This window comes from Panthera onca, chromosome E1 (genome assembly GCF_046562875.1).
Source record: "Panthera onca isolate mPanOnc1 chromosome E1, mPanOnc1 haplotype 2, whole genome shotgun sequence".
Lineage (NCBI taxonomy): Eukaryota > Metazoa > Chordata > Mammalia > Carnivora > Felidae > Panthera > Panthera onca.
This window is the reverse complement of record NC_138352.1, coordinates 29,532,861-29,543,414: the sequence shown is the minus strand read 5'-3', so window position 1 is coordinate 29,543,414 and position 10,554 is coordinate 29,532,861.

The window sequence follows — 10,554 nt, the reverse complement described above, 5'->3', positions numbered from 1 at the left end:
TGTCTCTGAAGAAGCCTGGACTCAAGGTCCACCGATATGCTTGCAGCCTATAAGCCAGCACAGCCCTGAGAGAAAGAGCCTAAGTCCCCATCCAGGTTATACCAGCTCTCGGGGCATACCCACAGCCCCTTCTCCGTGTCCTAAGGTAACCTCCTGACATCAGGGACTAAATTTTGCCTCCTTCTCATGTTAAGTCTCCGCCCCTAAGCAAACCTGGGAATATGCATGACAGGTATGTTTCCTCAATGTGGGTGCTCCATCTTTCCTCATCAATAATCACAGATGTGCCTTCCCTTTTATCAACAGGTATGTAAAGGATTCTTGGGATTTCATTCTTTTGTCAATTGAAGTGTATTCCAATGTTGCACTGGCTCCTTCAAATTGTCCTTGTTGAAAGTGTGTTGCTGTCCCTGTCTCTCTGTTAAAAATGCTTTGCCAAATACAAAGGCAGACCATCTGAGCCAAGCACATGAACTATGTCTGCTGGTCAATGGAACTTACAGAGAACATACGTCACTTTTGAGTTTCCCACCATTTATGTTACAATAAGTTCACCCCAACGAGGAACCCTAGGTGGTTCAAAGACATATATGTGTGTTTACAGACACACACACACACACACACACACACACACACTCTCTCTCTCTCTCTCTCTCTCTCTCTCTCTCTCTCTCTCTCTCTCTCATACCTAGCAAGGAGGGACACACCCAGGGCAGACAAGACAGTCACCTGGCACTGAGGGACATAAAAACATCAGGTTGATCGTCCGTGATTTCTGAGGAAAGATTATCGATCAAGACGGGGAAATGATAAAGGAAATTCTAAACTTTTTATGTTGGTGCTCTCCCAGGGAAGCTATACATTTAATATTTACCGAGGTCAAAGGGACTCCAGAAAACCTCAAAGCATGAGCTCTTTTTCTGTCCTGAGCACAGATTGTATGTCTGGTTTGTTAAAAAAAAAAAAAAAAATTTTTTTTTTCTTAAACATAACTAACTAAAAAAGGGGGCTTCCAAAGGCGGCTTATAAAGATAAGGGAAACAAAAGAAAACAATACAAAAACCTTCCTGGTCGCCATAAGATTGAAGTCATACAGCCTTGCACATACTAAAAACAGAAGATAAAGTCTGTAACTTTCTGGAATGTGTTCTTTCTCCTCATGATGATTCCTAACATCTGCGGCCAACCCCCCCCCCCCCCCCCCCGCCCCCGTGCCCTGTTTTTCCTTTTTTTTTTTTTTTTTGGTAAGCTGTATGTATGCCCAATGTGAGGCCTTCCCCAGATGACTGACCTGCTTTGTGAAGATTGCGTATCCCCGTCAGCCCTCCTAACTTGGGCTCCAATGAAACTCTTTTCCTTCCTCTTTAAAATTGTTTTTAAAAAGGCTCGTTCATTTTGCATCGACATAGGGTAAATGCTATAAAAGGTAAGCAAGACATAGTGAGGGGACAAACTGGGAAAGGTGGACAGCGTTTAAAAGATGCTTTTAAATGCTACACTTCTTCCTGCCTTTCCTTCACAGGTAGGAGGACAGCACCTACACCTACTGTCGTTGGCAATGGTCATCGGCCTGGAGAGGAAGAAACCATTCCATAGTTTTCCACACGGCGGATGAGAAGGCCCTCTCGGACCAAATCCAGGAATTCCCTTACTGTGAGCCAAGGACCGGTGTTTTGTCGTTTTCCTTTCAGTTGTGGTTAGAAGTAGACATCACCTACAATTGAGATTTTTCACCATATATAAGCGTAGAGTTCAGTGGTATTAGGTGCAACATTCACATCCTCCTCGTTGCGTTCTCTCTTTCCATTCCATTTGTTGTAGTGTTTTAAGATTTATGTTTTTGATGTTTATTTATTGGTTTATGGGGGAGGTATAGGGGGGGTAGGGAGGGAACCCCAAGCAGTCTCTGCACTGTCCGTGTGAGAACCCAATGCAGGGCTTGGTCTCACGAACCCTGAGATATGACGTGAGTCAAAATCTAGCAAGCGTGGGATGCTTCACCCACTGAGCCACCCAGGCACCCCACCGATTCCATTTGTTTTAAAGACATAAACGTTGCAAACTTTTTTTTTTTTTCAACTTTTATTTATTTTTGAGATAGAGAAAGAGCATGAATGGGGGAGGGTCAGAGAGAGGGAGACACAGATTCTGAAGCAGGCTCCAGGCTCTGAGCTGTCAGCACAGAGCTCGACATGGGGCTTGAACTCACGGACCGTGAGATCATGACCTGAGCCCAAGTCGGACACTTATCCGACCGAGCCACCCAGGCGCCCCACAACCTTTTTTTTTTTTTTTAAGTTTGTTCATCCATTCCTTCATTCCTTCATTCATTTTTCACATTCTCTTCACTCGATGTGGGACTTGAAGTCACAACCCTGACAGAGATCAAGAGTCCAAGAGTCGCATGCTCTTCTGAGTGAGCCAGCCAGGAGCCCCTTCCATTCCATGTTTTGAAACAACCCCAGGATCCTGACTCAGACTCCCAATTTGACTGATGAGAGCCCCGCCCACGCCCTCTAGGCCATCTGTGGGGCTGTTTCATGTGTGTCCATCTTTCTTCCTCCTTTTAGTGGCACGTCAAAGGTTGCATGTGAAACAGCCAGTGCCTGTGGAATGAAACTGTACTCAGTTTCCCTTTGGAAGCAGGTGGGAGAGGGAGGAGAGGTCAATGGCTAATCAATAGAGTGTTAGTGTTGCTTTACAGGAGTGTGCCCGCTGGGACCATCGCCCGGGGTCACAATTGTCCCCTGTCAGGCCTCCCCCACCCTCTATCCCTTATTGCCCCATGCCTGTGTTTGGCCTCTGAACCCTAAGACACCACCATCACGTGTTTCATGCCACCCTCTGACTCTGACTCGGCAGGCCACACCACGCCACACCATGCCGCTCGCTCGCTCGCTCGCTCGCTCGCCAACTCCCTACCCTTCCACGTACCTGCACCCCCACCCCTGGAAGGCATTATAGTAAGATATCATCCTCCACATCCATGATTCTCAAATGGTTTATTGAGGTTTCCTGGGTTAGGAAAAGGAGGGGACACTCTTTGCTCCAGAGAAGGCAAGTTCTTCAGACATCATCTTCTCCCCTCCCCCCTTTCTCTCCCCCACCCCTTCTTTCTTTCCCTCCCCCCCTTCCCTCCCCCCCCCCCCTTCCCTCCCTTTCCTCCCTTTCCTCCCTTTCCTCCCAGTAGTTCAGAAACTGCAGCCTAAGGGTTGGGGGAGTTGAAGAAAGCCATTCAATGCAGAGAAGCCCCAGGCTCAGACTTTAACAGAAAGCTTTCTGCATTTGAACGAAGGGGTTGAATGAGGCCCATTGGAATGAATCGCCCTGAACCTCCCTTCCACTGCCACTCCCATCCCCGCCCCCCACCCCTCCCCCACCCTCACCCCCACTCCCACCCCCACGAGTCCTCCAGTGGTTTGGGGAACTGAAGGCTGCGGGTGGGCAGGGGGTGGGGGCGCATGCATCCTAAGCGGCAAAGTAGGCCCCTGGTCCACAGGAAAAATACAAACTCTATGTACCGAAATCTGTTGCGTCTGTATACGCCGATAATGACACCGCAGAAAGACAAATTAGAAAAGAAAAGAAAAAACAAACCCCAAACAACCCAATCCCGCTTACAATTGTACCAAACATGATAATAAAGAACACGAAAAGAAATAAAGGAACAAAGACACATCCGGCCACGAGCGAGCGGGTCTCCCTGTACGTCAGCTACTTTAGAGAGTCCCTCTCCTAGAGGCCCCTTCAGCTCAATAGCGGGCTGCACAGGTGTCCCTGTCTCTAGCCCGATTCATCTTGGTGCGAGCACCCTAAGTGGCCAAGGAGGCCCCCGGTCCACGGGAAAAATCATGCCTGGGTACAGCGGAGTTGTGTATCCCGGGCAAAGCGGTCAAGGGGTTGGCGAGATGTGTGTGGAGGGGAGGAGGTATCTGTTCCGGGGCCGCCCTCCCGGGCACCGCTCTGGCTGAGAAGAGGGCAGTGGGGCGCGGCCTGGACCCGGACGACAGTTGCTGCCTGCTGCTGGGCTGAGGGCTGAGGGCTGAGGGTAGTGGGGCAATGCCCACGCTGGCTCCTGCGACGCAGTTCGTCCTGGGCACCTTCTGTGGTTTCTGTCGAGGTGCCGGTTGCCGTGATGACCGAGGCTAAACTCCCCTCTCCGCCTGGTTGTTCAGACGCCCGATCCTCCCGTGTTCTCGGTACGTGGACTGACCCGCACCCTCCCATCCCACCAGACCCCTTGTGCCAATATTTCCTGTTTCAGAGTTCTTTCGCCTTGTCCGGAAAGTAAACAAACCACACTCACAGATATCGACCCCTCGAAAGAACAAAGAGACGTCCAGGCACGAGCGAGCGGGTCGCCCTGTGCCTCGGTGTACTTTAGAGACTCGGTCTCTTACAGACACCTGAAGCTCAACGATGGGCTGCGGCGTCCCTCCCTCTCTCTGGCCCAGTTCCATCCCGGGACGAGTCCCACAGTCTCTTTGCGCGACGACACCACCGCTCGCTCACGTGAGCCGGAGGCAACGTGCTAATGGACCGGAGGGTGGCACTGTAGATTCAAAGTGACCTACGCACCAAAGCGTCCGTCAACGTGGTGTCCGGAAACCTTGGACGTTGCCGTGCCCTGGATGAAATCGTCGCTCTGGAGACTCGGGCACGTGTCGCCCGTCTTCTCTACGTTCTTCCTACCTTTAGTCTCCCTGTGTGTGTTTGCCCGACATCTTGCCTGATGGTTCACGGAGGAATGAGACACCCATCCGGCAAGAGCTGATGCTCCGCTCACCACGGCACGTGACTGACGGAAAAGAATACGCACGGGCCCGCACTCATCTTACCCTTCGTTCTCCACCGTGTCAGAAAAACATGTGGCCTGCCTTCCTCCTGTCCAAAGCCAAACTGGAAAGGAAGACTTAGATGTAAAGGAAACATTAGAGAAGCTTTCAAAAAGCAGCAGCAAGCAAGCAAGCAAGCAAGCAAGCAAAGTAAACCACCCACCCCTACCCTCCTGCCCAGCAGGTGCAAGAAGCATGCACGGAGCACTCTCCTCCTTTTCTCCCTGGAAGTGCCGCCCCCCCCCCCCCCCCCCCCCCCCGGTCTTTCCTATGCCACCAGGGGAGTGACATTCTTATCCTCAAGGACAGGGGGAGAAGTGGAGAGAATTCTAGAGGAGAACAGATCTTGGTTGGTTGGTTGGTTTTAAAATCCTCATCATCCTTTAGCCTCCCCACGTAGTTCAGTTAGTCGTCCACCGTCGCTTCTCCTTGTTCAACCCAATATACAAGCGTTTAGGTTTGGCCACTTCTCAGGGTCTTGGTTTCCTCAGGAGGGGCTCTACCTGTCACGTGAAACTTGTAGGAAATCAATTTGTTGGCTCCTTGTACGGTTAACCTGTCTCGTGTCAGTGTCACCCTCAGGGTCACCTGCAAACCCTAAGAGGGTGGAGGCATAGGGTGTGTCTCGGTGACACCTTCCTTTTCCCTGCGGGGGCCCACCCCCCCCCCACCCCCCCCCCCTTTGGACTGTAGGGTCCTCTGGGAACCAGGACATTTTTTAGTGAGTGGCTATTAACTCCTTCCGTTCTCCATCCCCCCCCCCCCCCCCCCCCGCCGCCACCGCCGCCCGTAGTGGTGTTTATTGAGGACAGTAATGGTGAAAGCCATATTCTTGTCGCTTGCCACGCGGTGCACTTGCACCCATGTTCCCCGTACCTGTTTGTGGTCTTTGGACTTCGTCGTGGCCCCGTGCGGCGAAGGACTTTGCTTAAGCTTTATCCGTGGTCGTTCGTTTATCCATCACCCTCTTTCTGTCCCCCCCCCCCCCGCAGCTTGGTTTGTTATGTTTCCGAGAGAGACGCTCCCCCGCTTGACCCAATAGAATAAAAACGGCTCGTCCGTCCGTTGTTGTTCTGGGAGTACTCTCTCGCGTGGTTTCGGTTTTACCGTCCGTCTCTCCCTCCCTCCCTCCCTCCCTTCCTGCCCGCCGAAATGTGTCTAAGTCCTCCCGGGAGCGCGGGCGCCGCCTGGGCCGCTCTGGGCCGCCCGTGCCCGGCCCGCCCGGTGTGTGCGGGGAATTTTCCGCGCACGTCCGCCTCGGCCGGCCGGGGAGTCGAGTGGCCGGTCTGCCCCCCCCCCCCCCTCCCCCGCCTTTTCAGCGGCAGCCGCCCCGATGCATTTTTCGAGTGTCCCTTGGGCTGCCGGGGTCGCGCCGTGCCGGCCGGCCGGGAGCTCCCGAGGCGGACGCCCTCCGCCGGCCTGGGACCGAGAGGCGGCATCCGGAGTGGGCCGGGACGAGATCGGGCGGCCGGGCCGCCGGCTGTGCGCCCTCTCGGCCCCGAGATCGCGAGCTGTCCCCGCTGACGTTTCGGTCGGTTGTCGGGCGCCACCTGGCGGCCGCTTTTATATAGCGTTTCCCCTCCGGAGCGTCGGCGACGTCGGCAAGGGATGCGATTCGGCCGCGGTGCCCGGGGCGGAGTTCCAGAAGGCCGGCGACGTTGGCGTGATCGTCCCGCTGTCGTCGGGACGCCGGCGGCTGGTGCACTTGCCGGAGATTGAACCTCCGGGTATATGGGGGAGTAGCGGCGGCGCTCCCTGGGAGCGAGCCGGGGTGGGGGGCTGCCCGGACGGGTCGACCAGCACCCGCCGGTGCTTTCCTCCCCTCCCACCCCCCCACCCCCGACCGCGGGGACCGTCCGGGGCCGCCACCCGGAGACTGTGGCCCCGTGGGTCGCTCGTCGGTCCTTCCCTGCCAGGCGTCTTTTGTCTTCCCTCCCGCTTCGCGGTCGGGCCGGGCTGGGCCGGGCCGGGCCGGTGAGGACCGTCCTGAGCCTTGAGGGGAAGCCCGCGGAGGGCGCGATGGGCCCGGGCGTGGGCACGCGTGGTGCTCCCGGTCGTTGGACCCGATTTTCTCCCCAGATTTTCCGAGGCCCGCTGCGGAGTTGGGGACCGGGCCGCGAGGGGAAGCCCGTATAGGGCGCCAACGCCGGCGCGCCCGCGATCCCCGTTGAGGTCCGGTCGTCGGGGGCGCCTCCGCGCAATTCAGACCCCCCCCCCCCCCAAAACAGTCCCAGCCGGGGGTCGGGGACTGGCATGGGGCCGGTCTTGCGAGGTCCGGGGAGGCTTCCGCAGGCGACAGCGCGGAGTGTTTTATTTTTCTAAGTCCCGACCCGGAGACGACCCGTGGACGGGCGAACGTGTAACGGGGCAGGGCCTACCCGGCCATCCCCCCCCCCCATCCCGCGATTCCCCGGTCGGTCGGTCGGTCGGTCGGTCGGTCCCGGGGTCGACCAGATGGCCCCCGGGGACTTCCGGGGGTGGGGTTGCTTGGCGGTGATGGGAAGATGCTTGGGGCCCGTGGCCGGGCCAGGGTCCCAGAAGGTCCCAGTGACCTGTGGCTCGGCCCCGCCTGCCAACGCGGTTATTTTTGTCTCCTGAAAGAGGTACTTTTTGCTGCCAGGTAGGTGCTGACACGTTCTGGTGTGGCGGTTGTCATCCTGTAAGAGAGACTTGGGCCTCGTCGCCGCTGGCTGGCGTGGCTCCGGGCTTGGCGGTGACGCCGAGCCGAGCCCGACTCCGCCCTTTGCCCGCCTGCTTGCTCGAGCCGTCTGCCTGGGCCTGCGCGCCGGCTCTCGTGCATCCAGGTGTGGTTCAGGCTGTGGCGCCACCTCCGGTCTCTGGCACCCGAGGGCGGCGTGGGGAGGCGGCGTGGGTCTTCTACCCCGTGCGCTCCCCGCTGCGGGCACCCGGCCGTGGCCGTGACAAACCCACCCTCGCAAGGCTCCGTGCCGCGTGTCAGGCGTTCCCTTTTCCCCTTGTGGGTTGTCCGGCTGCCTGTTCCCTGGGAGAGGTGGGGGAGGGGTGCTGGCGAGGCTGAAGCAGGTCCTCCTCTGGTCGCTGTCCTCGCCGGGCGTTTCCCCAGCTCCCTCCTCACCCCAGGACTGCCTCGTGTGGCGGTAACCGATCGATGTGGTGATGTCGCGTTCTCCCGGGCCGGGCCTAAGCCGTGTCAGACGAGGGACGGACACTCCTGGTGAGTGGGACCGCTCTTCTCGTTCTGCCTGCGGGCCCCATGCTCCTCCTTTCCCGCCTGTGGGCGGCGCGGGGGGTTGCAGAGGGGTGCGGACTCCGGCCCGATCCCGGCCTCCCGTCGCTGCGGGACCGGGGTCGGCTGACACAGCGGACACTCTCGCTGGCCTCTCTTGGCTGTGTTGTGGTGGGCGGCCTCCCTGTGGTTGGGGGGGCTGCACCCGACGCCACGCTGCTCGCCGCCTGGGCGTGCTGAGCGCGTGGCGCCTGGCCCTCCGTGGTGCCCCTGGAGCGCTCCAGGTCGTCTCAGGTGCCTGAAGCCGAGTGGTGGCGCCGTTCCCTGTTCCCAGCGGACCCCCCTTTGGGTCGCCGCCGTTGGCGGAGTTGCCCGAGGTGGGCGGGTGGCAGAATCGGTGAAGGGAGGCACACCCGTTCCCCCCGCTGCGGGGAGCGGGCGCCTTGTCGTCCCCGCCCCGCAACGGGCCGCTGTTGCCCGGAGGGGTGCGGGGGGCTGACTTGGTGGGGCGAGTTGAGCGATCGTGGCGGGCCGAGCCGGCGCCGTGGCGCTTGGCCAAAACTCCCTCTGAGCGAGGACTGTCGGTTTCTTGCCCAGCGCGTTGCTGCCGGTGTTTTGCCTCGGTTTTTCTCGGGCCTCACCCGGAGGCGCGGCGCTCCTTCCGGGCGGCGACACGAGCAACCGCGCGTGGGGAAGGCAGGTGGCCCTCGTTGTGGGCCCTGACCGCGAATGCTCAGGAATGCCCTGTGTCACTCCGTTGCCGTGGACCTTTCTCCCCCGCCCCGGGCCCTGGTGGCCCCGGGAAGAAACGCCTTTTATCTGGCGGGTCCCGATGGGGGGGACGAATTGGGTGGGGGGCGGTGCGCCCTTGGTGAGAAAGCCTTCTCTAGCGATCCGAGAGGGTGCCTTGGGGTACCGGAACCCCCCAGTCGCTGCCCCTCCTGTGCGCGTAGTGGCCACCTGTGTCAGGGTGACTGCATGCCCTTGTGCGTGTTAGGCGGAGCCTTCTCTCCCGCGCGAGAGGAGGTCTGTCGGCCCCGCGGTGGGGCCGAGCGCCGCTCTTCGCCTACCGCGGCCTGCGCCTCCCCCCTCTGAGTCGGGGGAGGGTCCCGCCAGGCCTGGCCGGTGTCCGGTGCCGGGGCCCGTGTGCCTCGGGCGTGTGGTGTGCGAGCGCGCGCGCACGCGCGCGGCGTCCCCCCGCCTCTCCCGTGGCGGTGTGTGTCCCGAGGGGCTTGGGGCGCCCCTGCGCGCCCCGCCCCCCCTTGCGCCGCGCGAGCGGCGGCTGTCTCCCGCCCGCCTCCCGTTCCGGGCTTTGCCGCTGGCGGGTGGCGCGCGGGCGCGGGTCGGGGCCGCGCCTGGCTTTGGGAGGCGCTTCCCTGGGGCGTGGCTCCGGGATGGACCGAACGGATGGAGGTTGGAGACGGGCTCCCGCGGCGGGGGTCCCGTGGGTCCGGACCCCAGCGCTGTGCGTTGTCGGGGGGGGGCCTGGCTCGTGGGGAGGCTCGCTAAGGGTGCTGAGGCCGGCTGGCGCCGCGGGCGTCGCGGGACCGCCCTCGTGCTGGTGGCGGTGGGATCCCGTGCATGTTTACCCGGTGGCCCGGCTCGCGTCTCCGTTGGCGCGCCCTTCCCCGAGCCCGTGCCCTCCTCCGCGCACGCGCTGTCTGGTCCTCGCTTCGTACGTGCCCCCTCCCCGCAGCCTCCGGCCCACCTTCCGTTCTGTGCTGCTTTTGGTTCCCACCCTGCCTCGGCTTGGACGACCGAGCGCGCGTCCGCCTCTTCTCCTCTCCCTCCCCCCGTCACCGTGTCGGGACCGAGACCAGGCCTCGCCGTTTGTCGGGTGCCCGCCCCCCCCTTGGGCCGCTGTGGCTCTTGGGGGGCCGGGTCCCGGGCGGAGTGCTGTCGGCCCCACTCGCGTGTGAGTGAAGGAAGGGGGGGAAGAAGAGAGAAAGGGGCGCCGGCTGCGCGCGTCGGGGGTCCGGCCGGGGTGGGTGGGGCGCGGTTGGTGGGTCGCCGCGCGTGCGGGAGAGCGTTCCAGGGGCCGGTCGCGCGGCTGCTGCGGGTGGCAGGGCCGGAGGGCCCTCTGCGAGGGTTTGCCCCCAGGGTTCGCTGAGGGGGGCGGGCCGCGTCGGCGTCCGGGGGTGCCACGGGACCGCCCTTGTGCTGGAGGCCTCGGGCGGTGGGACCCCGTGCGCGCCCCGGTGGCGACTTGGCTCTGCTCCCTCGAGGCGTCTGGTTTGGAAACCCGTGTGGGGCTCCTTTGCCGTTGGGCCCGCGGCCCTGTTTCCCCGTCGCTCTTCGCTGGCGCCTCGCTGCCCTTGCCGCCAGGCGGTCCGTGTCGTGGCCTCTCCTCCGTTCGGTTACCAAACCCGGTGGCGCGCTCTGGTGTGTGGGCGCCTCCCAGGCCCGCTGCGGCCTCCTCTCCGTGTCCGCCGCCACCGTCCGGCCCGGCGGCGGTGTTGTGTGCAGACGGGGGGGATCGTCCGTCCCCTTCCTCCGCCGTGCCCCCCCCCCCAC